This window comes from Ricinus communis, chromosome 7 (assembly GCF_019578655.1).
Source record: "Ricinus communis isolate WT05 ecotype wild-type chromosome 7, ASM1957865v1, whole genome shotgun sequence".
NCBI lineage: Eukaryota > Viridiplantae > Streptophyta > Magnoliopsida > Malpighiales > Euphorbiaceae > Ricinus > Ricinus communis.
The window spans coordinates 14,167,421-14,176,287 of record NC_063262.1 but is presented as its reverse complement, the minus strand read 5'-3'; the positions used below and the strand labels follow the sequence as shown (position 1 = coordinate 14,176,287).

General features: G+C 36.4%; 1 non-coding gene across 1 annotated transcript; it reads right to left on the bottom strand.

Moving 5' to 3' along the window:
• Nucleotides 1–7,998: 7,998 nt before the first annotated feature.
• LOC112535449 lies at nucleotides 7,999–8,105 on the bottom strand. The gene has a single exon (XR_003079577.1). It is a non-coding gene; the product is annotated as a small nucleolar RNA R71 (small nucleolar RNA).
• Nucleotides 8,106–8,867: the final 762 nt, after the last annotated feature.

Sequence of the window (8,867 nt, the reverse complement as noted above, 5' to 3'; positions counted from 1 at the left end):
TAAACCTACCGTTTAAAAGAAAGGGAAAGGTACACATATTCCAAAGGCTAAGCCAAAAGGAGCAAGACATGCATTCATGTATAGAAAATCAAAAATTAATAAGTCTTGCTCATGCATGTGTAATGATGTGAATCATGTGAGGTCCAAACCTCAAGAAAAAGTGGCTAAGAAGACCAAATCTAACTTTTCACATAATGCCAAGGTCACTTGCCACTATTGCATTAGAGTTTGACATATCAATGTTAAATGCCAAGGAAGCTGCATCTCTTTGTAGATGGATTTTCAAAAGCTAATTTCAAAGAGCGTAACCTGCTTGGGTACCTAAAATCAAGTGATTTAACCTTCTTTTGTAGGTGTATCTTAAATCCACAAGCACAAATCTTTGGCATATTGATAGTGGATCTTCAAGGCACATGTCGGGTGACAAAATCCTCTTTGTGGATATCAAGAATTACAATGGAGGCAAAGTTACATTTGGAGATGATGCCAAGGGTAAGGTAATTGGCATCGGCTCCATTGGTAAGGATGGTAAATCTTTCATTGATGATGTTTTCTTAGTTGATGGATTGAAACATAATTTGTTAAGTGTAAGTCAATTGTGACAAAGGCAATAATGTTACTTTTGACTCCAATGGATGCCTTGTTAATGCCCTAGTGGATGAAAATGTGATATTCAAAGGAGAAAGAAGTGGCAACACCTACAGAATTGACCTACACAAAGTTGCTAATCAATCTTTCAAGTGCCTTGTGTCTATTAATGATGATCTTGGCTATGGCATAGAAGACTTGGTCATGCAAGTATGAAGCTTCTACATAAATTAGCCAAAGAGGAGCTAGTGAATGGACTCTCTAAAGTGAAGTTCATCAAAGAAAAGCCTTGTGAACCATATCAAATTGGAAAATAACATGTATCATCCTTTAAGTCTAAAACCATTGTAAGTACCTCTAGACCACTTCAACTACTACATATGGACTTGTTTGGACCTACAAGAGTAGCTACTTTGGGTGGAAAGTCACATGCATTTGTGATTGTTGATGACTACTCTAAATTTACTTAGGTTAATTTCTTTGCTTATAAGAATGAAGCATTTGACATGTTTAAGTCATTTACAAAACGTGTTCAAAATGGGAAAGGATATTTGATTTCCTCCATACAAAGTTATCATTGAAAAGAATTTGAAAATATGATCTTTTTTGAAAACCTTTGCAAAGAATTTGAAATTTCACACAATTTTTCGTCTCCTAGGACACCATAACAAAATGGAGTTATGGAAAGAAAAAAAATAGAACACTAGTGAAAATAGCTAGAACAGCTCAATGAGTATAAACTTACTTCTTACTTTTGGGCGGAAGCTGTTAACACTAGTTATTATGTTGCAAATAGAGTTTTTAGAAGACCTTTACTAAATAAAATTTCTTATGAGCTTTAGAATGGAAGAAAGCCTAAGTTCTCATATTTTAGAGTATTTGGATGCAAATGCTACATTTTAAATACCAAGAAAGATCTTGAAAATTTTGACTATAAAACAGATATATGAATCTTCCTAGGCTATTCCACGTCAAGCAAAGCCTATAGAGTTTTTAACAAATGCACCTTATTAGTTGAAGAGTTTATGAATGTAGTTTTTGATGAATCAAATAAGCTTGATCTTGGGTAAGGTATTTGTGTGAATGATTTTGTAGGTGGACTTGAGGAGCTTAAAGTTAGTGATGATGATCCATCAAAAGAGGTTGATAAATCCATAGAGGAGAATCAAGAAAAATAATGAAATCATCATGCAACTCAAGATCCTTAAGCGTTAGAAAATTCATAAAATCTTCTCAAGGAGTGGAACTGCAAAAGGGATTATCCTCCTACTCAAGTCACTGGAGACTTATCAAAGGGTGTAAGTACTGGTTCTAAACTAGTAGCTTTAAGTATCTAGCCTTTGTTTCTCAAATTGAGCTAAGGACCATTGATGAGGCTTTAAATGATGAGAGTTGTGTGATTGTTATGCAAGATGAGCACAACCAATTTGAGAAAAACAAAGCGTGGAAATTTATTCCTAGACCTAAGAATCACCAAATTACTGGATGTAAATGGGTGTTAAGAAACAAGTTAGATGAGCAAGGCTCTATCACGAGAAATAAAGCTAGATTGGTTACAAAAGGTTACAACCAAGAGGAGGCATTGATTATGGTGAAACTTTTGCTCCGGTTGCTAGATTAGAAGCTATTAAAATACTCTTAGCTTATGCATATCACATGAATTTCAAATTATTTCAAATGGATGTGAAAAGTGCATTCTTAAATGGATTTATTGAGGAGGAAGTCTATGTTGAGCAACCTCCAGATTTTGAAAGTCATAAGTTTTCTAATCATATTCTCAAATTGACTAAAGCCTTGTATGGATTGAAACAAGCTCCTAGAGCTTGGTACAAAAGACTTAGTTTCTTTTTAATTGAAAATAGTGTTTTAAAAGAAAAGATTGATATTGCACTATTTGTAAAGAAACACAAGCAGGATACTCTAATTGTTCAAATTTATGTTGATGACATTGTGTTTGATGCTACTAATGAATTGCTTTGTAAGGATTTGGCTAAGTGTATGACTAGAGAATTTGAAATGAGCATGATGTGAGAGCTTAAATTCTTTCTTGGTTTTCAAAACCAGCAAAATAAGGATGGAACATTTAACAACCAATCCAAGTACACAAGAGAACTCTTAAAAAAATTCGAGATGGATGGTTGCAAAGTAGCAAAAATGCACCATGAGAATTATAATAAAATTGGACAAAGATGAGAAGGATAAAAGTGTAAATGAAAAGCTCTAAAGAGGTATGATCAGCTCTCTCTTATACTTAACCGCCTCTAGACCCATAATCGTTTATTCGTGTATTTGAGTCATATTTATTCCTGTTTGATCGCACTCTCGTATGTTTATGAGTTTTTTAGGTTTTCAGACTCCTTGATGGGAAATTGATTGATTTTCGGGCAGAAACCAAGCTATATGGATGATTTACGCATATTAGATGTTTGTCAGAGTCGATTCCTTGATTAGCATGCAATTCAAGGCCTTCGCACGAGCAATTGCATGGCCATACACATTTGCATGGCCTCCCTTGCCCGTTGCATGGGCTGTGGCACGGGCCATGGCACGGGCTAGGGCACTTCTACCTATAAGTAGGCGCACGTAAAATGAGACAAGGTTCCGCTTCTAATTTTTGGACTTCTCTACGCGCGCGACCCCTTACTTCTATACCTTTATTCTTGACATTTTGGGAGACCAACATCAGTTCAAAGATTGATTTGGGAGATTCAAGCAAAGATTGAAGTTTCTAGACGATTGACCGAGACATATGAGATCCATACTTGAGGCTGGTTTCAGAATCAATGCTTGCGACATTTCCACTCCGATTCGAGAGAAGAGGGGTTACATGTTCCATTTCTTTTTCTGTTGTTTATTTCCTTTTGTATTTGTTTCTTTCATTATGAGTAACTAGGGCTACCGAACCTATTGGGGTTCACCTTTGTTGATGGATTTTATTTAATTATAAGATTTTTATTTGCCATTCTTGTAATCTTCTTGCTGTTTAATAATAAAGTTTGATTCAGTTAATTTGAGATGTTGAATTAATTATCTTTTGGGTTGTTTCTTGACATTGAGAAATGCTTGTTACAACTGGAAATTGAACGGTAAGAACTGGTAGTTAACACTTAGAGATAAGGTTAATTTACTCGTCGGATTAAGAATTAACAACTTTTAATAGCTCTAAATCACGCTTAACGCTAATCTGTAATAATCTGATAGGAAGCGATTCCATTAGGTTAGTGCAGGTTTAGAAACTTGGTGAGCTCGAGAGAGGAGCCGAGTTTGATTCAGGATTTAGGCACGGGTAGCAAGATTGGTAATTTATAAAATCAACCTTAGAATTCCATCACTTAGGTTCCCTTCGGGTTTGCTTCTTTTGTTACGATTGTCTTTCGATTATCAGTTATTGTTCATTTATTTATTTGCATTCATAATCATTAGTTAAGTAATTTTGACTTCTCACACCTTATTTCAGATTAGATAACATAGCGAACAGTAGTAACTTTAGGTTCACTCGATCTCTAGGGATACGACCTTGATACTCACTAGTGCTAGGCTGCATCGATAGGTTCACTGCCTTAGGTGTAGGTTGCATCAGTAGCCAATCAAGCCTTTTAGATAGAAAGCACTTTCAGAACTTGTCACTTTTTAGGTGAATGTTTAGTATCTTGGTTTAGTAAGAAACAAGTTTTGGTTGCTCTCTCCACTGTAGAAGCCGAATATGTGGCAGCGAGTTGTTGTTGCACGCAAATCCTTTAGATGAAGTAACAAGTAAGAGATTATATGAGAAAGATTGATCATCTTCCTATTAAATGTGACAATACAAGTGCTATAAATCTCTCTAAGAATCATATTCAATACTTTAGAAGCAAGCATATAGATATTAGACATCATTTCTTGAAAGATCATATACAAAGTGGTGTTGTAGTATTAGAATTTACAACTAACCAATTAGTCAATATCTTCACAAAACTCATAAATGAGAAGAGATTAAACATCATTAAAAGAGAACTATGAATGATTGATGGAAGCACTCTAGCATAATTTTTATTTGGTAATGTCTTGATGAGTGGTTTTGTCATGCAATATCTATACATTTTTATTATGATATTCATATCGGTGTGATCATTATGCATCTCTATTTTGAACTCTTAGAGTATTGAAATTCTAGTTGGCATAAGAGATTAGCTCTAACTCTTTGTGCATCTTAATACTCTCAAATTAAATCAAGTGATCAAATTATGTCTTCCATATTTCTCTCCTTTTAAACATAACTTTCATTTTTGAAAATTTTGCAAAAAACATGCTCATGGTTTAAAAGGGCGCTCGCACTTTATGGGTCCTATGAGAACTCAAAACTGACTCTAAAAGTGCATTTGTGTTTCTAAAGCGCGATCGCAATTTCTAAAAATTATAGCCATTGTGACTGATTTTTCAATAGTACAATCGTGCTTCAATAGCACAATCGATCTTAATCACGAGGTCAAGAAAATCTGTTAGGAGATGTTCTTCTTCTGAATCCATTCAAGAGAGGATGAAAAGTGTTGATAATGAAATTAGAATAAAGTTCATGATAATAGAAAGGAAGGAGACTCAAGCAAATCGATTTTCTGATAAGGAAGCACTTACCAAACTAGGAATTTCTGAAGAAGTACATTCTTGGAATTTCTGAAGAAGTACATTCTCTTCTAGAAAATGTAAGTCTAGAATAATTCTTTCTACCTCAATTCTTAGATTTAGGGTATGAAAACCTCACTAAGGAGTTTCTCTCCACCTTAGTGATCAACAAAAAGAGGGATGGGGATGAGTTAGTGGGATAGAATTTAGGCTCCTTGGGGAGAAAAAGACCCTTATTAGACCTCAATGCTTTTCCACCTTTGAGTCCCAAGAGAGAGGGCATCTTTCTTTCATCATAAAAAAACTTTGTCAAAATGCCCTTTTCTCTTTTCCAATTTTGGAGACAAATATCTACCAAAGAGATTCACTCAAAAGACTCCCACTGAAAATATCTTAAATCTCTTGTTCATTAGGTAGTGTATAAGATGATAGCCACAAACATCCATGCAAGAGACAATAGGATGGAAAAAGTGCCTTAAAAGGATCTCCTCTTCCTCTTTGTCATGATCAATGGTAAGCGAATTCTTACCTCCAAATTCTTTCCTGATCATTTTCTTCACCTTAGAAACACCCAAAATGGTGCAATTCTTGTCTTTTCTTACATTACAAAAATTGCTAAGTACCTTCAAGTTCTTTCTCCTTTCAAATAATCTTCCTTACTGATGTGCATCATTTTATACATGTTTATATGCCCAATTGTTTATATTTTTATGCATATTTATCTTGTTTTATACCAGAATCACTTATCTTTTAGTTCCTTTCACGTTTCAGGTTATTGTTGAGGGACATTATCAGTAATCGAGGGAAATACGCGCAATCACAAACCAGAATCCATCAAAATTGAGCAAGGACTAGCATTTCAAGGTTGAGCATGGCCTGGACTCTGGCCGTGCTGAATCATCAACACTTGACCTTCAAGAGTGTCATTTTGGCATGATTTTCGAAGCCACCACAGCCTCAATCACGGCCCGTGGTGGGTCAACACCGGCGAGGGCACGGCGAGGAAGAAGATGTAAGTTGCGGGATGCGGAGGTCCAGCATGGCCTGGACTATGCCCGTGCTGATCAACATGGGCTTGACCAGGGCCGTGCTGAGAGATTTATATAGGCAAATGCGATTTATTAAATTAGGATTCGATTTTCTGACTTGATTTCATATATACAAGCATAAGCCATCTTTTCCTAGACTTCAATACTCGACTTTAGAAGACCATTTCATCTATTGGAGGAAGGATTACATTGGTTTTAACATCAAATTGAAGATCAAAAGGAGATTTGGGGCATTCAAGAGGCAAATTAGGGTTCATCATTCGGAATCAGGAATTTAGGGTTTTTCATCCAACTTGAAGAAGAATGGCGTACATGCCTTCAATTTACTTTTCTGAATTTATTTTTACCTTTAATGAGTAACTAAATTTGTCAAACCCATTAGGGTTCCTATGTTGTTGGATTGATTCTAATGCTTATGAGATTTTGATTATCAATGCTTGTCTCTTCTTGCTTTCATTATTAATGAGAAATCACATTATTCATGAGACATTGTGAGTTGTGGTTTTTAGATTGCTTTATGTAATTAAGAAATTTATTTCGTAATTGGAAATTTGAATAGCAAGAACTGGTTAATGATCACTTAGAGATAAGGGTAATTGACTAGCCAGATTAAGAATTAACAAAGCTTAATAGAGGTGGGTTAAAGCTTAATACTAATTTAATAATCGATCGTTAGGAAGAGATTCCAACTTTAGGTTATTAGGTTTAGGAATTTGATTATCTCGAGAGGGAAACCAAATTCAATTAAGAATTCATCCATGGGTAATTGCAATTGGTAATCAATATAATCTCTATCTTCACTAAAATCCAACTAGCTTAGGTTCCCTTGGGTTTGCTTTTTCCTTTGATTGTTTTACTAAATCCTTTCAGTTTGTCTGACACTTAGTTAATCACTTGTTTACATTTAATTATAGAGTAGCAACATCATTGATTTTATTAGGGTTAGATATTATAAAATGTTGCAGTAGTTCTAGGATCACCCTTACCCGAGAATACGACCTTGATACTCACAATTAGTGTTAGTCTATATCGATAGGTTCAATGCCTTAGATTGTAGCTACATAAACAGCCTATCAAGTTTTTGGCACCGTCACTGGAGAACTTTTGTGTGAATTTGTGTTTTTGTCAATCTTTTATTTTTTGTCTTTTCATTTTTTTTATATATTCTTTATTATTGGATTTATTCTTATGTTCTTTGATTGTTGCCTTTTCGTTTCAGGTAGTTTATGACCAGGAGCTCTAATCCTACTCCTGTAGACCCTCTTGCTGAACCAGAGTGATCCCTCCATTTGTTGAGGAAGCGTATGCAAGAAGAAGAAGAGGCGCAAATAGAGTTTGAAGTCCTTGTGAATAGACCAGCAGGGATGGGAGACAACAATCGGGCTGCGGATGAAACCAGAACAATGTACAAGTCTGCTAGACCTTCTCTTGAGGGGACACAGACGAGTATATTGCGACCACCTGTGGTAGCCAACAATTTTAAAATAAAGCCAAACGTGATACAGATGTGAAAAATAGTATACAATTTAGGGGACTGTCGAGCGAGGACCCAAACGCTCACATCGCCAACTTCTTGAAGATCTGCGATACCTTCAAGAAAAATGGAACAACTGATGATGCCATTCGGTTGAGGCTGTTTCCTTTTTCTCTGAGGGACCGAGCAAAAATATGGTTGCAGTCGCTCCCAGCCAACACTATTACGACATGGAGATCATTGGCTGAGAAATTTCTCTACAAGTACTTTCCTCCAGCTAATACTGCTAAATTGAGGAATGATATTTCTTTTTTTGTGTAGATGGAAAACGAGAGCATGTATGATACTTGGGAGAGATACAAGGACTTGTTGAGATGCTGTCCACACCACAGTCTACCAGTCTGGATGCAAGTTCAGACATTTTACAGTGGTTTGAACCTTGCTACTAGACAGATGGTTGATGCAGTAGCAGGAGGGACGCTGAACAGTAAGACGCCCGAGCAAGCTCAGAACTTAATAGAGAAGATGGCCATGAACAATTATTAGTGGCAGTCTTCTAGGAGCTGACCAGTGAGGCAGGAAGTGGTCAATTATTTGAACTCCGTAGCAGCCTTGGCAACTCAAGTGGAGCTTCTAACCAAGAAGTTAGACCAGCTTCAGATGCAGGTTCATGCAGCCCAGATAAGCTGCGAGTTTTGCAGTGGCCCGCATTACGATGCAAACTGTAATGCGAGAGGTATGTTTGCTTTAACTTCTAATTCTTCATCTTCTATTGTTTCTGCTGACCTTGAACAGGTAGACTACATTGGTAATGCACATAGACAGTAGAGCAACGCATACAATAATACATACAACCTCGGCTTGCGTAATCATCCAAACTTCAGTTGGAGAAACAACAACGCCTAAGGTCCACTGAAGCCAGAGATCGTGATCAAGAAGAACTACGATGAAGCAAGGTTGACCATTACAACTTCCTCCACCACCCGAGAAGAAATCTAACTTAGAGGAGCTAATGATGAAGTTTGTCACGTCTACTGAAACGAGGTTCTAGCAGACCGACAGTGCTCTTAAAAATCAGCAAACGTCCATTCAGAACTTGAAAAGTCAGATTGGGCAGATTTCTAAGATGTTGTCTGAGAGGCAACAAGGAGCGCTCC